This window comes from Lynx rufus, unplaced genomic scaffold (assembly GCF_022079265.1).
Source record: "Lynx rufus isolate CCGP_SWC_20201006 ecotype Redwood Valley unplaced genomic scaffold, mLynRuf1.p SCAF_2, whole genome shotgun sequence".
NCBI classification, from domain to species: domain Eukaryota; kingdom Metazoa; phylum Chordata; class Mammalia; order Carnivora; family Felidae; genus Lynx; species Lynx rufus.
The window spans coordinates 127,845,863-127,870,217 of record NW_025814834.1 but is presented as its reverse complement, the minus strand read 5'-3'; the positions used below and the strand labels follow the sequence as shown (position 1 = coordinate 127,870,217).

Genomic DNA, 24,355 nt, shown 5'->3' with positions numbered 1-24,355 from the left:
TCTCATGTGCACTTAAAAGGAATGTGTATTCTTTTGCTTTAGGATGGAATGCTTTAATTCAAATTCTGAATGTATCTGTTACATCCATCTGGTCCAGTGTGTCATTTAATGCCATTGTTTCCTTGTTGATTTTCAGCTTAGATGATCTGTCCATTGTTGTAAGTGGGGTATTAAAGTCCCCTACTATTATGGTATTATTATCAATGAGTTCCTTTATGTTTGTTAACTGACATATATTTGGGTGCTCCATGTTGGGTGCATAAATATTTACAATTGTTATATATTCTTTTTGGATATATTTTTTAGTATGATATAGTGTCCTTCTTCATGACTTCTTATAGCCTTTATTTTTAAAATCTAGTTTGTCCGATGTAAGTATTGCTACTCCAGTTTTCTTTTGACATCCATTTTCATGATAAATATTTCTCCATCCCCTCACTTTCAATCTGCAGGTGTCTTTAAGTCTAGAATGAGTCTCTTGTAGGCAGCATATAGATGGATCTTGGTTTTTTTTAATCCAGTCTGACACCCTATGTCTTTTGACTGGAGCATTTAGTCCAGTCAAAGTAATTATTCAGAGTAATTATTGATAGCAATGTATTTATTGCCATTTTATTACTTGTTTTTATCAGTTTGTGGAGATTTTCTCTGATCCCTTCTTGTCTTTGTCACTTTTGGTCTTCCCTTTCCACTCAGAGTCCCTTTTAATATTTCTTGCAGGGTTGGTTTAGTGGTCATGAACTCCTATAGTTTTTGTTTGTCTGGGAAACTCTTGATCTTGCCTTCTATTCTGAATGATAGCCTTGCTGGATAGAGTGTTCTTGGCTACAGATTTTTCCCACTCAGCACTTTGAATATATCATGTCATTCCCTTCTGGCTTGCCTAGTTTCTGTTGAGAGTTCTGCAGCTAGCCTTGTTCTTTTGTCTTGCTGTTTTTAGGGTTTTTTCTTTATCATGATATTTTGTAAATTTAATTACTGTATGTATAGGTGTTGGCCTGCTTTTGTGTATTTTTATGGGAGTTCTTTGTGCCTCCTGGATCTGGAAGTCTGTTTCCTTCCCCAGTTTAGGAAAGTTTTCAGCTATTATTTCCTCAAATAAATTTTCTGCCCCCTTTTCTCTCTCTTCTTCTGGGACTCCTATAATATGAATGTTATTAGGTTTGATGGAGTCCCTGAGTTCCCTGAGCCTACTCTCCTGTTCCATACTTCTCTCCCTCTTTTGTTCAGCTTCATTACTGTCCATTGCTTTGTTGTCTAGGTCACTAATTCATTCTTCTGCTTCCTCTAGCCTGCGGTTCACTACATCAGGTGTGTTTCCAATCTTGTTTATTGCATGCTTCATCTCTGAGTGATTCTTTTTAACTATTTGTGTCTGTGGTAAGGGTCTCACTTATGCCTTCCATTCTTTTCTCAAGCCCAGTGAGTATCTATATGATTGTTGCGTTACATTCTCCATCAGGCATGTCATTTTTGTTTTACTTAGATCTCTGGCCATGACCTTGTCATGTTCTATCCTTTGGGATGAATTCCTCCATTTTTGCCTTTTGTCTCTGTCTTCTTCTCTGTGTTAGAGAAGCCAGTTATATTGCCTGCTCCTGAAAGTAATGGCTTTATGCCATGTAGTACCCAGGGCTGGTGCTTCAAGGAACATCTCCAATGTGTGCTGTGTGTGCTATGCTGTTGTGTTCTGGCTGGTCTACCCTCAGGCCAGTCATCTGCAGAGAATCTTCTAGCCTGCTGTGGGCAGTGTGTGGTCCCTGGCCTGCGTGTGGCAAGTTTTAACCAGGTGTGCTCTTGTCTGCTTATGAAATGATACCCAATACCATCTCCACCAGAACTGAGACCCTGCAGAACTCTCTGGTCAAGGAATGTGGTGTGGGCACGGGCTTGTGCCAGTCTTCTTGGGGAGGGGCCTACCACCTTGGGACCGAGGCAAGCTTGAATGAGAAGGGCAATCCCACCACAGCAAAGGGGGAGGGGTCTTTGTATATGCAAGTTAGGCGGCCAGTGTCAGGGCTGAGCTGGTTCCCTCAGGTGGCTCTGTGTTTACGCTGAGGGGCAGGGAAAGGAAATGGCTCTGGCTGGCTCTTTTCTTCCCAAAGAGTTGTGTCTCCTTGAACTCTGCCTCTCAGGGATGCACTCCAAGAAGAGCAGAATAATCTCCCCCAGTGTGCCCCAGGCTGTCTTCAGATCACTGTTACCACGCTGTCTGTCTCCGGGTTGTTGCCTGCCTTCTCTACAAAAGAAGTGCAGTGCCCTCCAGGCTCTATCCCAGACAAGCTTCTCAACATTTAAAGTCCAGGCTTTAAGCCTGCTGGTTGCAAGAACTCATGAAATTCAGCCCCTCTTGTATGCAAGCCAATGGATAAACATTCTCCTTGTGCGTTCCCCTGTGGACTCCTCTCTCACTTGCCCGTTCTGTGACCCTGGCTCCTTCCTCTCCATACTACCTGTGATCTGCTTCTCCCCTAAACACATCTCTACACTTCCTACTTTCTTTGATTTGCCTTTTTCTCTCCCTTTAGTTGTGGAGTTTGTTCTGTCAGTCTTCAGGCCAATTTCTGGGGTACTTAGTATGATTTGGTAGTTATCCAGTTGTGTTTCATGGGATGAGATGAGCCTAGGGTACTGATAGTCCCATTTTCCTGAACCCTACCTTACATTCTTAAGAGGAAAATATTTAGCTGGGAGCTTGAGAAACCTTCAAAAGTGCCTTAAAAATTCTATTTCTTAAGGGTCTTAAAAAATTGTTTCTTCTAAAATATTGAGAAATCCAGAAGTAAGCATTCTGAGATAATATCATGGATCACAGACAGCACAAGAACCCAGGCTTCTTTGTATCTTTTCAATCCACTAAACTTAGCATAAGATTGTTCTCCTTATTGCAGTATGGCTTGGGCCATGTTTTTAAAAATATTTCCTGGAGAATTTAGATTTCTCTCTTGTTAATTATGATTAGCCAACTTACTTTACAAAAGGAAACTAAATGGCCCTCTGGTCCCCAAAAGATTTTTAATCTTTTAAAAGTCTAGTTAATGTAAAACTCTATTCTTGCTTACCTTGGCCTTCTTTAGTGTGATTGAAACATAACATCACTAGGGCAGTTGTTGTCCAAATACATAAGAAGGTCAGCTTCCTCTTCTCCAGCAGTATTTTTCTCACAGTGCCCTCAGAGAATGGAAGGTAACTATAGAAGAAAAAAGAAAAAGAATGAAAGGAATGGAGAAAGAAAGAAAATCGCTTTTTATCAAGATTGTTATTAAAGTCTGAGAAACATGCTAAGATCACATATATCCAGGGGTTTTAAACAAACTCCCCAATGACAACTAGAATAGTCTTAGATTAAAAACATCATATCTGAATGCTGTGTTTGGACAAAGGCAAGTGGAATAAAATCCTGCAACAATTTCCCTACTCCCCAAGATTCTGATTGATGTTTACCAACATCTTCCTTTGGTTTAATCTCCTTTGCCTCTGACTTTTAGTTTACAAAATTGACCCCTATTTCAAAGAAAAGCTTGTGACTATAAAGTTTATTCCATAGCTCCAGCAGAAAAAGATGGCAAAAAATGTCAAGAATGCTCTAATAATGTTGTTTTAATTAGATATAGCCAACCACATAAATCTCACATTCTTAGGATAAAAGCTGTTTTCCACAGAGCCAAAACAAGCCACGGGTCCAGTGAGCTGTCCCAGGTACTGAACTTCTACCTTTAATTCTCTTCGATTCAGTAAAGGAAAAGCTTCTGTTTTTGTGCCTAACTTAGTTATGCTATGAATACAGTATTGAGTTCTATTAAAAAGATAAAACTCTTTCCATAATTTGGCTATTGTTGAGAGTGCTGCTATAAACATTGGGGTACAAGTGCCCCTATGCATCAGTACTCCTGTATTCCTTGGGTAAATTCCTAGCAGTGCTATTGCTGGGTCATAGGGTAGGTCTATTTTTAATTTTTTGAGGAACCTCCACACTGTTTTCCAGAGTGGCTGCAGCAATTTGCATTCCCACCAACAGTGAAAGAGGGTTCTTGTTTCTCCACATCCTCGCCAGCATCTATAGTCTCCTGATTTGTTCATTTTGGCCACTCTGACTGGCGTGAGGTGATACCTGAGTGTGGTTTTGATTTGTATTTCCCTGATAAGGAGTGATGTTGAGCATCTTTTCATGTGCCTGTTGGCCATCCGGATGTCTTCTTTAGAGAAGTGTCTATTCATGTTTTCTGCCCATTTCTTCACTGAGTTATTTGTTTTTCAGGTGTGGAGTTTGGTGAGCTCTTTATAGATTTTAGATACTAGCCCTTTGTCTGATATGTCATTTGCAAATATCTTTTCCCATTCCATTGGTTGCCTTTTAGTTTTGTTGGTTGTTTCCTTTGCTGTGCAGAAGCTTTTTATCTTCATAAGGTCCCCGTAGTTCATTTTTGTTTTTAATTCCCTTGCCTTTGGGGATGTGTCAAGTAAGAAATTGCTATGGCTGAGGCCAGAGAGGTCTTTTCCTGCTTTCTCCTCTAGGGTTTTGATGGTTTCCTGTCTCACATTCAGGTCCTTTATCCATTTTGAGTTTATTTTTGTGAATGGTGTGAGAAAGTGGTCTAGTTTCTTTTTTTTTTTTTCAACGTTTATTTATTTTTGGGACAGAGAGAGACAGAGCATGAACGGGGGAGGGGCAGAGAGAGAGGGAGACACAGAATTGGAAACAGGCTCCAGGCTCTGAGCCATCAGCCCAGAGCCTGACGCGGGGCTCGAACTCACAGACCGCGAGATCGTGACCTGGCTGAAGTCGGACGCTTAACCGACTGCGCCACCCAGGCGCCCCGAAAGTGGTCTGGTTTCAACCTTCTGTATGTTGCTGTCCAGTTTTCCCAGCACCATTTGTTAAAGAGACTGTCTTTTTTCCTTTGGATAGTCTTTCCTGCTTTGTCAAAGATTAGTTGGCCATACGTTTGTGGGTCTAGTCCTGGGGTTTCTATTCTATTCCATTGGTCTATGTGTCTGTTTTTGTGCCAATACCATGCTGTCTTGATGATTACAGCTTTGTAGTAGAGTAAAGAAACTGTGGTTTATATACACAATGGAGTACTACGTGGCAATGAGAAAGAATGAAATATGGCCCTTTGTAGGAACATGGATGGAACTGGAGAGTGTTATGCTAAGTGAAATAAGCTATACAGAGAAAGACAGATACCATATGGTTTCACTCTTATGTGGATCCTGAGAAACTAACAGAAACCCATGGGGGAGGGGAAGGAAAAAAAAAAAGAGGTTAGAGTGGAAGAGAACCAAAGCATAAGAGACTCTTAAAAACTGAGAACAAACTGAGGGTTGATGGGGGGTGGGAGGGAGGGGAGGGTGGGTGATGGGTATTGAGGAGGGCACCTTTTGGGATGAGCACTGGGTGTTGTATGGAAACCAATTTGACAATAAACTTCAAAAAAAAATAAAAACTAAAAAATCTTTTTTAATTAAAAAATAAACAAAAATAAATAAAAAATAAATTCTCCTTAAAAAAAGATAAAACTCATAAAATAAAACTCTAGCTGTTACAAAAAAGCTTTAAGTCCTTTTTTTAATTTAATTTTTTATTTTTTAAAATTAGCATATAGTGAAACAATGATTTCAGGAGTAGATTCCTTAATGCCCCTTACCCATTTAGCCCATCCCCCCCCCCACAACCCCTCCAGCAACACTCAGTTTGTTAAGTTTACTTATTTATTGGGGGTGAGGGGCAGAAAGACAGGGAGAGAGAGAATCCCAAGCAGGCTCTGCACTGTCACTGCGGAGCCCCATGAGGGGCTCCATCTCACCAACCATGAGATCATGACCTGAGCCAAAATCAAGAGTTGAACATTTAACCAACTGAGCCAGCCAGGCCCTCCAATTTTTTTTTTAAAAAGAGATTAAATTTATATTGGATGTATATTCAGAAACAAAAACAAGTCCGTCATTATTCATAGATCATATCATTTTCTATGTAGGAATTCCAAAAGAATCAATAGTTAATTATTACAACTAAAAAATGAGCTCAGCAAAATTTCTATATACAATAAATAGACAAAATCAACTTTGTGCTTATATATGTGCAGCAAACAAAATACTAATATATTATAGTTGAAACTGCAAAAAACATACAGTACCTAGGAACAAATCTTTAAAAATGTACAAGATCCCTATGGAAAAAAAACTATAATAAATTAGTGAGTGAAATTAGTAAAGACCTAAATAAATGGCAAGAGATCATATTCATGATTCATAAAACTCAAAGTCCCAATTCCTTGTGTTGTGTGTGTGTGTGCATGTGCACACATATATGTGGACCATAACAACCTGATTATAAAATTTGTACAAAAATGGTCAAGAATAGCTAGGACTGTATTTAAAGAGACAGGCAGGAGGACTTGCTCTATTGAATATATGCCAATAAGGTATAAAAGCTACTGATAAGGTGCTGATATTGGCTAACACATAAAGAAATAGACTCATAGAACAAGAGAGAAAACACAAAAATACACACACACACACACACACACACACACACACACATTTGCATTAAGACAAAGAATGTGGGGGCACCTGGGTGGCTCAGTAGGTTGAGCATCCAACTCTTGATTTCAGCCCAGGTCATGATCCCAGAGTTGTGGGATTGAACCCCACATCAGGTTCTGCCCTGGGCATGGAGCCTGCTTTAGATTCTCTTTCTCTCCCTCTGCCCATCTCCCCCACTTGCACGCCCTCTCTCTCTCTTAAAAAAAAAAAAAAGACAAAGAATGTGGAAGTAGAAAAATGACAATGTAGAAGAACCCAGCTTCCATGATCCCCCTCAAAGAACCACAATTGGACAGCTATCCATTAAAAAAAAAAACAAAACTAATCATTTCTGGAAGACCTCCAGAGTCCACCTAAGAAGTTTAAGCAACACAGTGAAACAAACAAACAAAAAAATTGAAAGAGAAAGCAGACATCTTCATTTTGTCTTCATAATCCCATCCCACAAGCCAGCACTGTTCAGCACCAACAACTAACTTCACAGCTAGAAAGAGTTCTCCCCAGGAAAGCAATACGAAGCGAGCGACCAGCTTCCCCAGTCTCCCAGGGCACTGTGCAAAGGTCCCACTGTTTTCACCCCAGCCAGACTGGCAAAGCTGAGACACAGAGAGTTGGTTAGGAAGAAGAAAGAAAAGCAGAAGCTATTATTAACAGATGCACAGTGAGAATAATTGCAGTTCAGAGAGACCTGCTCTGCAGACAAACTCAGCACATTTTGCTACCAACAAAGCCAATGGCCAGCACAACCACCACAGACCCAGGTTTTTCCAGTTTTCTGCCCCATAAATATTCATGTTTGCTAAAGCCAGCCATATGAGTCTCTCCTTGCTCCCTTCCACTTCCTTGTTGGATCCCCGGAAGCACGCCAACAGTCATCCAAGCCCTCTATGGCTGTGTGAGTGGAAGATGACACTCTAGATTCTCCCCACTGACCCTCACTGCCATGCTCATGTTCATGCTTATGCTCATGCTCACAGCCCCTCCAGCTGTGCACCTCCACACACTTGCCTATCACCCACCTCCACTACAGCACACATGCCCCAGGGAAAAGTGTACAGCCACAGGTGAGCACACCAACAACCAAGGACTTCACAGCTGCTTGTGAGCATAGATCAGTTCTGACTTCTGTCTCCAGCCAGCATTACTGTGCCCACCTGTTGCAAGTCCCTCCAGTTATGCATCTGCATGCCCCCAGTCCAGCACCCCCCATCATCAACCTCCACTGCAATATGCGTACCCAGATGGAAAGCGTACACAGCCACAGGAGCACATGCGAGCATCCAGGGCCTCTACAGCTACCAGTAAGTCCATAGTTGACCTTGGCTCTTGCCACTTGCTTTGGCCTCCATCACCACGTGTGTCTCTGCAAATGGCTCCTGCCACTACATAGGAACCAGAAGCTGGCCCCTGCAGCCAAGTGTGTGCACACCATTGGCTCTAGCCACCACTGCTGCTTACCCTGGTCCCTAGCTACTGGATTTGAAGGTGCTGCTGAGGACCCCCAACTGCCCTTACAGCCACTGCAGCCCTCCTGTAGTGTTAGCCAAGGACCATACAATTGTCAATGCTGTGAAGTCCACTGGCCTGAACCACAGATTATCATGTCCCCCAGAACCCAGTGGCACCACATATCCACACACTTGGCACCCTGTACCCTAGATCCATGATCCAGCATGCCCTCACACATGAGTGAAGGTTTCCTTTAAAGTCTGGAAGTCCATAAAGTCTGAAAGAGGTGACTACTTTTTCAAATGTACAAGCACACATGCAAGACGATAGGGATCATGAAGAATCAGGGAAACATGACTCCACCAAAGGAGTCTCCAGTAAATCTCCAGTACTGGGCTCCAAAGAAATGAAGATCCAGAAATTACCCTACAAAAATATTCAAGTTATTTGTTCCACATATGGGCAGAGATCTACAAAAGAACAGAGATAATTTAATAACATCAGGGAAGCAATACAAGAACAAAATTAGAAGTTCAACAAAGAAATGGAAAACACAACAAAAACCAGACAGATAATGGAATAGAATAGAAAAGTTGGAAATGAACCCACAACTGTATGGTCAATTAATCTTTGACAAACAGGGAAGAATATCCAATGAGAAAAACACAGTCTCTTCAACAAAAGGTGTTGGGAAAACTGGACAGCAACATGCAAACAAATAAATCTGGACCCCTTTTATACACCATACACAAAAATAAATTCAAAATAGATGAAAGGCCTAAATGTGAAGCAGGAAACCATTAAAATCCTAGAGGGGAACACAGGCAGTAACCTCTCTGACCTCAGCTGTGGCAACTTCTTACTAGATATGCCTCCTGAGGCAAGGGAAATGAAAGCAAAAATAAACTATTGGGACTTCATCAAAATAAAAAGCTCCTAAAAAGCAAAGGAAACAATCGACAAAACTGAAAGGCAACCTACAGAATGGGAGAAGATATTTGCAAATGACATATCGGATAAACCGTTAGTATCTAAAATATATAAAGAACTTATAAAACTCAACACCCAAAAACAAATTATTTGGTAAAAATGGGCGGAAGACATGAATAGACATTTTTCCAAAGTGTACATCTAGATGGCCAACAGACACATGAAAAGATGCTCAACATCACTCATCATCAGGGAAATATAACTCAGAACTGTCATGAGATATCACCTCACACCTGTCAGAATGGCTAAAATCAACAACACAAGAAGCAGATGTTAGCAAAGATGTAGAAAAAGGGGATTCTTCTGTTGGTACAAATGCAAACTGGTGCAGCCACTGTGGAAAACAGGATGCAGGTTCCTCACAAAGCTAAAAACAGAACTACCCTATGATCCAGCACTTGTACTGTTATGTATTTACCCAAAGAATACAAAAATTCTAGTTCAAAGGGATACACACCCCCCCATGTTTATAGTAGTAGTATCGATAAAAGCAAAATTATGGAAAATGCTCAAATGTCCAATGACTGACGAATGGATGAAGAAGTAGTGTATATATACAATGGATTATTACTCAGCCTTCAAAAAAGAATGAAATCTCGCCATTTGCAATGATGTGAATGAAGCTAGAGTGTATCGAGCTAAGTGAAATAAGTCAGTGGGGAAAGACAAACACCATATGATTTTATTTACATGTGGAATTGAAGAAACAAAACAAACAATTATAAGGGAAGAAAAGAGAGGAAAACCATGAAACAGACTCTTATCTATGGGAAGAAACTGATGGTTACTAGAGAGGAGGTAGGTTGGGGGATGGGGAAAATCGGTGATGGTGATTAAGGAGTGCACTTGTGATGAGCACCAAGTGTCATATGTAAGTGTTGAATCACTGTTTTTAACACCTGACACTAATATTACATGTATGGTAACTAAGTGGAATTTAAACAAAAACTTCATATGAATATAAAAAATAACATAAAAGGCATAGCAAAAGGAGTAAAAAGGTAGAGTTTTCACATAAAAATATGTAAATTATCTACACACTTCTGGAAAATATTCTACTTTACTATTAATTTTTTTTAAATGTTTATTTTTGAGAGAGAGAGCATGGGGAAAGGGCAGAGACGGAGGGACACAAAGGGTCTGAAGCGGGCTCTGTGCTGACAGCACAGAGCCGGATGTAGGGCTCAAACTCATGAAGCATGAGATCATGACCTGAGCCTAAGTCAGATGCTTAACCAACTGAGCCACCCAGACACCCCCTTTTTTATTAATTTTCAAGTGTGGATTAAATAGCTATAAGCGCAGAACTATAACAAACTATGGTTAAAATGTTATATATCTTCTACTTAAATGAGAATTTTTAAAAATGATAAAATTGTCTGAGATATGATAAAAGAGCTCTCATATATTATTATTAAAAATCCAATATAAGCAATATTATGTCTGTCTTATGTCTTGGGTGATGACCCAAGATAAGAGATCTACCGTTTTTCCTGAAGAAGAAAGCCAATTTACTACATTTAGTACTGACTTCTCTGCCATTTTTCTGTTAAAATACTGGTTTACTACACAGATTAAAATGGGCAGAGCATTGAGCATTCTACTTATTTCCGGGTGAATTCTTCACATTTCCTGTCTTTTGAAAGTTCACCTCCACAAATTTTCTGTGACTATGTATCCTTGTAAATCCCAGTCATATAATTTCTTCCCACTGCCCTGGACAAATACAATGGCTTGTTGTGGATAATAAAAAGAGGCAGCTGGGGCGCCTGGGTGGCGCAGTCGGTTAAGCCTCCGACTTCAGCCAGGTCACGATCTTGCGGTCCGTGAGTTCGAGCCCCGCATCAGGCTCTGGGCTGATGGCTCGGAGCCTGGAGCCTGTTTCCGATTCTGTGTCTCCCTCTCTCTCTGCCCCTCCCCCGTTCATGCTCTGTCTCTCTCTGTCCCAAAAATAAATAAACATTGAAAAAAAAATTAAAAAAAAAAAGATAAAAAGAGGCAGCTAATCCCATGAACCCAGGTGGATACACTGGCTTCTTCATTTTTGAACCTCTAGCCAAAAGAAGTTAAACAATGCCAGCAAAACCAATAACACCAAGTCTTGGAAAAAATCCAGGAGGTGCATTTGGGAGATATTTATACCTGTCTGGCGTGTCTAACCCCTACTGAACCAAGCTCTGCATCTTGGGCTTAGTTTGTGAGTACATTTCCTGACACCACCTTGAATATGGCTCACCATAATGTCAGAGATGTGAGATGCTTTCTTCAAGATGGGTCCTTTGGCTCCTCTACATATTTAGATTGACCCTCGGAAATGGAGTAGAGTGAAAGCTCCTTAACCTTCATGGCAGTTTTGTGAAGTGAGTCCTTGTTAGGTGATGCATAGATTTTGACGGTGTGCACACTTAAGGCTGGCTGGCCCCACAGAACTCTGAATTACCTTGAACGTGTTGTTGGCAGAGGTGGCTCTGGCTCACACATATCAATAGTTCCTTTAAATGTAAATAGACTAAATTCTCCAATTAAAAGACATAGGGTTCCTGGGTAGATAAAGAACAAGACACATCTATATACTGCCTGCAGGAGGCTTACTTCAGAAGTCAGGACACACACAGACTGAAAGTGAAGGGATGGAAATAGATATTCCATACAAATGGAAACAAAACAAAAACTGGTTTAGCTATAGTCATATCAACGACATAGGCAGACAAAGACAAATACCATATGACTTCATTTATATGTGAAATATAAAAAAATAAAACAAAACAAAACTTCTAATTATAGATACAGAAAGCAGATTGGTGTTTGCTAGAGGGGAGTTGCTTCGTGGTGGGGAGGGCAAAATGGGTAGAGAATTTAATAAGTACAAACTTCCAGCTGTAAAATAAATAATGGGGATGTAGTATACAGCATGAGAAATATGATCAATAATATTGTATTAACTTTGTGAATGACAAGGTAACTACACCTGTTGTAGTGACCATTTTGCCTATATGTATATGACTATAAAATGTATATGACTATAAATGTATATGACTATAAAATGACATGTTGTACACCTGAAATTAATATAATATCATCTGTCAATTATACCTCAATAAATGTTTTTAGAAAGAACAATGTAAGGGCAGGACAGATGCTGGGAAGTTGCTGAAGTAGTAGGACCTGATGTTCATTCCATCCCACATTTACAACTAGATATCTGAGTGAATAAACAAAAGAGCAATCTGAAGACTCTCAGAAAAAATTCCACAATTACATGTAGAAAAGAAACCGTATTGGAGAGTTTAGGAAGAGCAGAAACAGCGGTCAGAAGTTGTCCCCAGGAGTGAGGAAGCTGCAGGCACAAAGATGGAAAACATCAAGGAACCCACACAGGGAAAATGAATCACCATAACGTCTGGCTTTGAAAACTAGAAAGGGCTGAGCTCTGTGTTTGTATAACCTGTGGGTCTTGGAGCCTGCCGCTTTAAAAGGCTGCTGACTCAGCACTGGGCAAACCGGGAGGCTTAGTGATGGCTGGGTCCCCACTCTTAAAGACACAACAGCCACAGGAGAAGCAACAGAATCAACAGTTTGCACAGTGCCTGGGGCAAAGATAAGGAAGATCCATTTATAAGGATTTTAGAGCATGCTAGGGGTCTTCTCCAGGAACAATGCAGCTGGCAGGTACCATTTCCCTCCCCTGCACCCAGCATAAAGGTAGAGCCACCTGCCATAGGTGGTGCTGCACAGACAATTTCTACCTAATCTGCTAGCAGTGTGCCTAACTCAGAATGAGTTCGGTGCCCTCCTGCAAGCATCCTCGAATCCACGTGGGTTCCAGAGGCCACTACCCATGCAGTGGCAGCGGTGACCTAACAGCGGCCAGTGAGCAGGAGTTTGGAGACAGAAATAGATCACTCACTCTGAGGGAGGCCAGCTGTCACATTGTGAGGAGTAGCCCAGGTGGTGAGGAAATGAAACCCCTGCCAACAGCCATTTGAATGAGTTTAGAAGTGCATCCTCCAGCCTCCAGTCTAGCCTTCAGATGACTGCAGCCCAGGTCACAGACCCAAAACCAACAGCTGAGCTTCTCTCAGATTCCTGATCTGCAGAAACTATGTGAGGGTGTTCCCTTGGCCCTTGGACTTGGATGCCTGTTTCCTCCCCCAGATTAGTCTGTCTGTTTGTTTTTCTTTACAGGGAAACACCAAAGAACAAATCAAAGCACACTTGGTGGAGGGTCCAAAATATCACTGCGAGGAGGGAAATAAAATAACCAAAGTCACAAGAGAGAGAAAGTAACACTCTCAAAAAAAACCACCTCCTGAAGGGCCAGGCCCTGGACTGTGTATGACCCTCCTTTAATATAGCAGGGCTTGCAGGTGCAGAGCACCCAACAAGCTTTTAAAATACCTAAGGGACAGAAAACTAGCCAAAATGATGAAACAGAAGAATTCTCCCCAGAAGAAATTCCAAGAAGTAGTGACAGCTAATGAATTGATCAAAACTGATTTAAGCAATATAACTGAACAAGAATTTAGAATAGTCATAAAATTAATCGCTGGGTTGAAAAGCATAGAGGACAGCAGAGAATCTATTGCTACGAGATCAAGAGACTAAAAAATAGTCCTGATGAAATAAAATGCTATAAATGAGGTGCAAAATAAAATGGAGGTGACTACAGCTTGGATTGAAGAGGCAGAGGGGAGACAGAATAGGTGAATTAGAAGATAAAATTATGGAAAAAGAGGAAGCTGAGAAAAAAAGAGATTAAAAAAATCCAGGATTACAAGGGAAGAATTAGAGAACTAAATGATGCAATCAAATGGAACAATATCCCTATCATAGGAATTCCAGAAGAAGAAGAGAGAGAAAGGGGCTGAAGGTGTACTTGAACAAATCATAGCTGAGAACTTCTCCCATCTGGGGAAGGAAACAGACATTGAAATTCAAGAGGCACAGAGAACTCCCTTCACATGTAACTTGAATCGATCTTCTGCATGATATTATCATAGTGAAACTGGCAAATACAAAAATAGACAGTTCTGAAAGCAGCTAGGGATAAACGGGCCTTAACATGCAAAGGCAGACACATAAGGGTAGTAGTAGACCTATCTACTGAAACTTGGCAGGCCAGAAAGGAATGGCAGGAAATCTTCAATGTGATGAAAAGAAAAAATATGCAGCTGAGAATCCTTTATCCAGCAAGTCTGTCATTCAGAATAGAAGGAGAGATGAAGGTCTTCCCAAACAAACAAAAACTGAAGGAATTCATCACCACCAAACCAGCCCTACAAGAGATCCTAAGGGGGACTCTGTGAGTGAAATGTTGCAAGGACCACAAAGTACCAGAGACACCACTACAAGCATGAAACCTGCAGATAACACAATGACTCTAAACCCCTATCTTTCAATAATAACAATGAATGTAAATGGACTAAATGCTCCAATCAAAAGACATAGGGTATCAGAATGGATAAAAAAAAACAAGACCCATCTATTTGCTGCCTACAAGAGACTCATTTTAGACCTGAGGACACCTACAGATTGAAAGCGAGGGGATGGAGAACTATCTATCATGCTACTGGAAGTAAAAAGAAATCTGGAGTAGCCATGCTCATATCAGACAAACTAGGCTTTAAATTAAAGGTTGTAACAAGAGATGAAGAAGGGCATTATATAATAATTACAGGGTCTATCCATCAGGAAGAGCTAACAATTACAAATTATGTGCCGAATTCGGCAGCACCCAAATAATATAAAACAATTAATCATAAACATAAGCAACCTTATTGATAAGAATGTGGTAATTGCAGGGGAATTTAATACTCCACTTACAACAATGGATAGATCATCTAGACACAGGATCAATAAAGAAACAAGGGCCCTGAGTGATACATTGGAACAGGTGGTCTTGACAGATATATTTACAACTCTGCGTCCCAAAGCAACAGAATATACTTTCTTCTCGAGTGCACAGGGAACATTCTCCAAGATAGATCACATACTGGGTCACAAAACAGCCCTTCATAAGTATAAAAGAATTGAGATCATACCATGCGCACTTTCAGACCACAATGCTATGAAGCTTGAAATCAACCACAGGAAAAAGTCTGGAAAACCTCCAAAAGCATGGAGGTTAAAGAACATCCTACTAAAGAATAAATGGGTCAACCAGGCAATTAGAGAAGAAATTTAAAAATATACGGAAACAAATGGAAATGAAAATACAACAATCCAAATGCTCTGGGATGCAGCAAAGGCAGTCCTGAGAGGAAAATACATTGCAATACAGGCCTATCTCAAGAAACAAGAAAAATCCCAAATACTGAATCTAACAGCACACCTAAAGGAACTAAAAGCACAACAGCAAAGACACCCCAAACTCAGCAGAAGAGGAGAAATAATAAAGATCAGAGCAGAAATAAACAATATAGAATCCAAAAAACAAACAAACAAACAAACAAACAAACAAACAAACCAGTAGAACAGGTCAATGAAACCAAGAGTTGGTTTTTTGAAAAAAATAAAACTGGTAAACCTGTAGCCAGCCTTCTCAAAAAGAAAAGGAGAGGACCCAAATAGATAAAATCACAAATCAAAATGGATTTATTACAACCAATTCCTCAGAAATAAAAGAAATTATCAAGGAATACTATGAAAAATTATATGCCAACAAACTGGACAACCTGGAAGAAATGGAAAAATTCCTAAACACACACACACTAACCAAAACTCAAATGGGAAGAAATAGAAAATTTTAACAGAACCTTAACTTGCGAAGAAATTGAAACATTCATAAAAAATCTCCCAACAAATAAGACTCCTGGACCAAAATAGAAAGGGAAGGAAAACTTCCAGACTCATTCTACGAAGCCAGCATTACTTTGATTCCTAAACCAGACAGAGACCCAGCAAAAAAAGAGAACTACAGGCCAATATCCCTGATGAATATGATGCAAATATTCTCAATAAGACACTAACAAATCCAATTCAATTGGAACAGAAAGAATTATTCACCATGATCAAGTGGGATTCATTTCTGGGTTGCAGGGTTGGTTCAATATTTGCAAATCAATCAATGTGATACATCACATTAATAAAAGAAAAGATAAGAACTGTATGATCCTCCCAATAAATGAAGAAAAAGCATTTGACAAAATACAGCATCCTTTCTTAATAAAAGCCCTCAACAAAGTCAGGATAAAAGGAACATACTTAAACACCATAAAAGCCATTTATGAAAAGCCTACAGCTAATATCATCCTCAATGGGGAAAAACTTAGAGCTCTCCCCCTGAGATCAGGAACACGACAGAGATGTCCACTCTCACTGCTGTTGTTTAACAGTGTTGGAAGTCCTAGCGTCAGAAATCAGACAACAAAAGGAAATCAAAGGCATCAAAATTGGCAAAGATGAAGTCAAACTTTCACTTTCTACAGACGACATGATATTATATGTGGAAAACCTGACAGACTCCACCAAAAGTCTGCTAGAACTGTTACATGAATTCAATAAAGTTGCAGGGTACAAAATCAATGTACAGAAATCAGTTGCATTTTTATACACCAATAATGAAGAAACAGAAAGAGAAATAAAGAAACTTATCCCATTCACAATTGTGCCAAGAATCATAAAATACATAGGAATAAACCTAACCAAAGATGTAAATATCTGTATGCTGAAAAATATAGAAAGCTTATGAATGAAATTGAATAAGATGCAAAGAAATGGAAAAACATTCCATGTTCATGGATTGGAAGAATAAATATTGTTAAAATGTCAATATTACCCAAAGCAATCTACACATTCAGTGTAATCCCAATCAAAATTGCACCAACATTCTTCTTGAAGCTAGAACAAGCAATCCTAAAATTTGTATGGAACCACAAAAGACCCCAAATAGCCAAAGTAATATTGAAGAAGAAAACCAAAGCAGGAGGCATCACAATCCCAGACTTTAGCCCCAACTACAAAGCTGTAATCATCAAAACAGTATGGTATTGGCACAAAAAACAGAAACAGACCAATGGAATAGAATAGAGACCCCAGAATTGGACCCACAATTGTATGGCCAACTAATCTTTGACAAAGCAGGAAAGAATATCCAATGGAAAAAAAGACAGTCTCTTTAACAAATGGTGCTGGGAGAACTGGACAGCAACATGATGAAGAATGAAACTAGACCACTTTCTTACACCATTTAGAAAAATAAACTCAAAATGGATGAAGGACCTGAATGTGAGACAGGAAATACTCAAAACCCTAGAGAGGAAAGCAGGAAAAATCCTCTTTGACCTCAGCTGCAGCAATTTCTTACTCGACACATCTCCAAAGGCAAGGGAATTAAAGGCAAAAATGAACTATTGGGACCTTATCAAGATAAAAAGCCTCTTCACTGCAAAGAAACAACCAACAAAACTAAAAGGCAACCAATGGAATGGGAAAAGATATTTGCAAATGACATATCGGATAAAGGGCTAGTATCCAAAATCTATAAAGAACTCACCAAACTCCACACCTTAAAAGTGAAGAAATGGGCAGAAGACATGAATAGACACTTTTCAAAAGAAGACATCCAGATGGCCAACAGACACATGAAAAGATGCTCAACGCCACTCTTCATCAGGGAAATACAAATCAAAACCACACTCAGATATCACCTCACGCCAGTCAGAGTGGCTAAAATGAACAAATCAGGAGACTACAGACGCTGGAGAGATTGGAGAAATGGGAACCCTCTTGTTGGTGGGAATGAAAACTAGTGCAGCCACTCTGGAAAACAGTGTGGAGGTTCCTCATAAAATTAAAAATAGATCTACCCTATGACCCAGCAGTAGCACTGCTAGGAATTTACCCAAGGGATACAGGAGTGCTGATGCATAGGGGCACTTGTACCCCAATGTTTATAGCAGCACTCTCAACAATAGCAAAATTATGGAAATAGCCTAAATGTCCATCAACTGACAAATGGATGAAGAAGATGTGGCTTATATAAACAATGGAATACTACTCGGCAATGAGAAATAATGAAATCCAGCCATTTGTAGCAACGTGGATGGAACTGGAGGGTATTATGCTAAATGAAATAAGTCAGATAGAGAAAGACAGACACCATATGTTTTCACTCATATGTGGATCCTGAGAAACTTAACAGAAGTCCATGGGGGAGGGGAAGGGGGAAATAAAAGTTACAGAGAGGGAGGGAGGCAAACCATAAGAGACTCTTAAATACTGAGAACAAACTGAAGGTTGATGGGGGGTGGGGGAGAGGGGAAAGTGGGTGATTGGCACTGAGGAGGGCACCTTTTGGGATGAGCACTGGGTGTTGTATGGAAACCAATTTGTCAATAAATTGTATTTCATACAAAAAAAAAAGAATGCGTTCTCCTTAGGACTGGCCCACTTCAAGCCACTGGCCTCAGCCCTGGGCTCAGGGTGAATTTTTTAATGTGGCGCATGCCCCACTCAGCAGATCTTCAGCCCCATGCACAGATACCATGTCCAGCTGCTGTGGCATCCCTCGCCACCACCACTGCCATGTACGGACCACCACCTGCTGCCACCAAAGTGTGCAGGGCCTGTGGCTGCAGCTGAGCTTGGGGGGAGCTGACAGCACTAGCAGCTCGGTGAGAATGTTGATAAAACCGCTGCCCTACCCCCAAGCTTTCCTGCAGTCCCACCCCATCAGAGCTGGCTGGCCTGCATCTCAGTAACACCACAGACAGCAAGCACAGCCTGCCATAGGCAGTCAGTGAAGAATTCTGGACTTAAAGGAAAAGTTACTTAGACACAATAGCAAGAAGCAAGCAACATACGTAGGAGACTCCTCTGAAGTGCAGAGATCTGGTGAACAGGGGACACTGCACCACATGGTACTATAGGACCTCTTCTTCATAAAGCCACTACTTTTAAGAGCAGAAGACATAGATGACTTTCTTTTTTCATTGTTGTTGTTGTTGTTGTTTTGTTTTGTTTTTAATTTACATCCAGGTTAATTAGCTTATAGTGCAACAATGACTTCAGGAGTAGATTCCTTAAGCCCCTTACCCATTTATCCCATCCCTTCTTCCACACCCCCTCCAGGAACCCTCTGTTCTCCATATTTAAGAGTCTCATGTTTTGTCCCCTTCCCTGTTTTTACATTATTTTTTCTTCCCTTCCCTTATGTTCATCTGTTTTTTCTCTTAAAGACCTCATATGAGTGAAGTCATATGATTTTTCTCTTTCTCTGACTAATTTCACTTAGCATAATACCCTCCAGTTCCATCCACGTAGTTGCAAATGGCAAGATTTCATTCTTTTTGATTGCCTAGTAATACTCCATTGAATATGTATACCACTTCTTCTTTATCCATTCATCCATCTATGGACACTTGGGCTCTTTCCATACTTTGGCTATTGTTGATAGTGCTGCTATAAACATGGGGATGCATGTGCCCCTTCGAAACAGCACACCTGTATCCCTTGGATAAATGCCTAGTAGTGCAATTGCTGGGTCGTTGGGTAGTTCTATTTTTAATTTTTTGAGGAACCTCCATACTGCTTTTTAGAGTGGCTTCACCAGTTTGCATTCCCACCAGCAGTGCAAACGAGATCCTCTTTCTCCGCATCCTTGCCAACATCTGTTGTTGCCTGACTTGTTAATGTTAGCCATTCTGACAGGTGTGAGGTGGTATCTCATTGTGGTTTTGATTTGTATTTCCCTGATAATGAGTGATGTTGAGCATTTTTTCATGTGTCACTTGACCACAAAAATGACTTTCCTGGTGCACAGAAAAAGACAGAGAGAGGTAACAAAATGAGAAACAGAAGAATTTGTCCCAAGTGAAAGAATAGAACAAAATCACAGCAGGAGATCTACGTGAAACAGAAATAAGTAGTATGCCTGATGGAGAATTTAAAGTGGTGATCATAAAGATATTCACTAGACTTCAGAAAGGGGTGGAGAACATCAGTTAGACCTTTGACAAAGAGATAAAAAATAACATATCAGAGATGAAGAACTCAATAAATGAAATTAAAAATATACTGCATGAAATAAACAGTAGGCTACAGGACGCAGAGGAATGCCTTAGTGTCCTGGAAGACAGAGTAATGGAAAGCAATCAGGCTGACAAGGTAAGAAACAAATAGTGCCTAACGACAATACACTTAAAGAACTCAGTGACTCCATCAAGTGCAATAACATTAGCATTATAGGGATCCCAGAAGGAGAAGAGAGAGAAAGAGGGGGGCATAATGTATTTGAAGAAATAATAGCTCAAAACTTCCAGAATCTGGGGAGAGAAACAGAGATCCAGATTTAGCAGGCACAGAGATCCCCCAACAAATACAGCCCAAGAAGGTCCACACAAAGACACATAGTAATTAAAATGGCCAAAAACAATGATAAAGAATTTTAAAGGTCTCAAGAGAAAAGAAGATAGTAACTTACAAAGGAAATTCCATAAAACTATTAGCTGATTTTTCAGCAGAAAAGTCAGAAGCCAGAAGGGAGTGGCATGATACATTCCAAGTGCTAAAAGGAAAACATCTGCAGCCGAGAGTGCTCTATCTAGTAAAGCTATCATTCACAATAGAAGGAGAAATTAAGAGTTTTTCAGACAAACAAAAACTAAAGGAGTTCATGACCACTAACCAGCCCTACAAGACATATTAAAGGGGAGCCTTTGAGTGGAAAAACCATGAGTAAGAGTATAAAAAGTAAAAAAACACACAAGCAGTGAAAATAAGTATTTCTGTAAAAAAATCACTCAAAAGATTCACAAGTAAAAGGGTGTAAAAATATGATGCCAAATATCAGAAACATGGAGGGGAGAGGAGTAAATAACAAAGTCAAAATTAAGTGACCATCAGCTTAATATAGACCACTAAGTGCAGATCTCATATATAAAACAAGGGGCACTGGGGTGTTTCAGGCAGTTGAGTGTCAGATGTTTGGTTTCAGCGCAGGCCATGATCTCACAGTTCATGGGTTTGGGCCCCACGTCAAGCTCGGTGCTGGTGGTGCAGAGCCTGCTTGGGATTCTCCCTCTCTGTCTCTCCTTCTCTCCCTCCCTCTGTCTCTCTAAAAATAAATAAATAAGCTTAAAAAATAAAAAATAAATAAAATGAATGGAAACCACAAACCAAAAAGACCCAATAATTTATGTGTAAAAAATAAAAGAGTAAGGAATCTAAGTTGATCACTAAAGAAAGCCAACAAGCCATTAGAGAGAAAGGGAGGAAAAGATCATTAAAAATCCGTAAAAACGACCACAAAACATATAACACAATAGCAATAAATGCATATCTACCAAAAATTACATTGAAGTTAAATGGACTAAATGTCTCAATCAAAAGACACAGGATGATAGAGTGTATAACAAAACAAGACCATACGTCTGCTTCCTATAAAAGACTCATCATTTCAGACCTAAAGAAGACAGTTGCATATTGAAAGTAAGGGCATGAAAAAAATAAACAAAAAATGAATAAAAGAAAAGAAAAGAAAAGAAGAGCAAAGAAAAGCATTTATCATGTAAATGGACATCAAAAGAAAGCTGGAGTAGCAATACTTACATTAGACAAACTAGACCTTAAAATAAAGACTAGAAGAAGAAATGAAGAAAGGCACTATATCATAATAAAGATGATGATCCAACAAGAAGATATAACAATTGTAAATATTTATGCACCCAATATGGAACACCTAAATATATAAAACAATTATTAACAAACAAAAAGGAATGAATTGATAATAATACAATAATAGTAGGGGACTTTGATACCCACTAACATCAATGGACAGATCATCAAATCTGAAAAATCAACAGAAAATCAACAAGGAAACAGTAGCTTGAAATGACCTACTGGACCAGATGGACATAATAGATATATTCAGAACATTCCCTCCTGAAACAGCAGAATACACATTATTTTCAAGCTCACATGGAATAATCTCCAGAATAGATAACATATTAGACCACAAAACAAGACTAAATAAATTATCAAAGATCAGAATCCTACCATACATCTTTTCTGGCTACAACACTTTAAAGCTAGAAGTCAACCACACGAAAAAAATTTGGAAAGACCACAAATACATGCAGGTTAAACAACATGCTGCTAAACAATGAATGGGTCAACTAGGAAATCAAAGAACACGTAAAAAATACACAAAATCAAATAAAAATGAAAACACAATGGTCCAAAACCTTTGGGATACATAAAAAGAGGTTCAAAGACAGAAGTATAGAGCAACACAGGCCTATCTCAAGAAACAATAAAAATCTCAAATAAACAACCCAGCCTTATACCTGAAGGACCTAGAAAAAGAACAACAAACAAAACCTGAAACCAGTAGAAGGAAGGGAATAATACAGATTAGAACAGAAATAAATGATATAGAAACTAAAAATACAATAGAACAGATCAATGAAACATTCCCTAATAGGCAAAAACTAAGAAACATGTGATTGGTAGCCTGCCGTACAAGAAATGCTAAAGGGAATCCTTCAGGCTGAAGAGACAATAGACAATTAGACAACAAAGAATGCTAGCAAAGGTAATTACACAGGTAAATATAAAACTCAGTATCAGTGAATTTTTAGTTTGTAATTTCATTTTTTTCCCCATGAGATTTACAAAAAACTCCATAAAACAATTTATGAACTTAAGTGAGTGGGCACGTAATGTATAAAGACATAACTGTGATTATAAAAATGAAAAGTGAGGGGGAAGGTAGGCATATATGAGCAAAGCATATGTATTATACTGAAATTAAGTTGGTATTATTTGAACTACAATGTTATATATAAGATGTACATTGTAATCCACTGACAATCACCAAGAAAATAACTTGAAATTTAGTACTAAAAGAAACAAGAGGGGAATCCAAAATGATACACTAGAAAATATTGAAAACAAGAGAAGATAGCAGTGAAGGAACTGAAGAATAAAAAATATTTAAGGTATATGAAAAACAAATTGTAAAATGATAGAAGGAAGCCTCACATTATTACTAACCACCAGAAATATAAATGTATTCAACTATCCAAATAAAAGGCAGGGATTAGAAGAATGAGTTTTAAAAATGATCCAACTATATGCTGTACATAAGAGATTCACATTAGGTCTAAAGATACAAACAGGTTAAAAATATAACCATGCAAACAGTAACCAAAAGAACAGTTAAAGTAGTTATATTCATATCAAGCAGGGTGGCTGGGTGGCTCAGTTTGTTAAGCACCTGACTTTGGCTCAGGTCATGATCTCATGGCTCCTGAGTTCAAGCCCCACATGGGACTCTCTAACGTCAGCACAAAGCCCGCTCCAAATCGTCTGTCCCTTTCTCTCTCTCTCTTTCTCTCTCTCTCTGCCCCTCCCCCTCTCTTTCTCTCAAAAATAAATACAAGTGTTTTTTAAAAATCAGACAAAGTAGCTATTGAGACAAAAATTGTTTTGAGAGATACAGAAAAACATTATATATTGATAAAAGAAGTAATCCATAAAGATATAACATGTATGCACCTAAAATGGAGCCCCAAAATATCTGAAATAAAAACTGACAGATTGAAGGGAGAATTACACACTTAAGAATAATACCTTCTGATATCAACACCACACTTTAAATAATGACTGAAAGAACCAGACGAAAGATAAACAAAGAAATAGAACCTACGCAAAACACCACAAACCGGCTTGACCCAACAGACATTATAAAACATTCAACTCAACAATAGCAGGCATACACATTCTTCTCAAGTATACAAGGAACATTCTCCAGGATAGGCCATATCAGGCAACAAAAGCGTCTCCATAAATTTAAAAAGATTTAAATCACACAAAGTATTTTCTCCAACTCAAGAGAATAAAATTAAAACTCAATAGCAGGTGGGGCACCTGGGGGCTCAGTCGGTAAAGCATCTGACTCTATTTCTTTTCAGGTCATGATCTCTTGGTTCATGAGGTCAAGCTCCTTATCAGGCTCCATGTTAAAACATGGAGCCTGATTGGGATTCTTTGTCTCCCTCTCTCTCTGTCCCTACCCCCCACCCCTTCTCTTAAAATAAATAAATGATTTAAAAAAAATTTAAAAATAAAAAAAAACGGGAACACTCATATAAATATATGATAAAACAACATAATCCTAAACAACCAATAAGCCAAAGAAGAAATCACAATGGAAATTAGGAAAAACTTTAAGATAAATAAAAACAAAAACACAACATACCCAAATGTATAGAATGCAGCAAAAGAAGGACTCAGAGGGAAATTTATAGCTATAATAATCTACACTAGAAAAAAGAGAGAGAAATCCTGGAAATCAATAATCTAATCTTCTACCTTAAGGAAACAGAAAAAAAAAAAGTGAACAACCCCAAAGCTAGCAGAAGGAAGG

The 24,355-nt window shown here is 39.2% G+C and overlaps 1 pseudogene; it reads right to left on the bottom strand.

The window, feature by feature from the left end:
* Positions 1-10,585: 10,585 nt before the first annotated feature.
* LOC124514280 (MICOS complex subunit MIC26-like) overlaps positions 10,586-24,355 on the bottom strand; it is a 32,886-nt pseudogene continuing 19,116 nt past the window's right edge.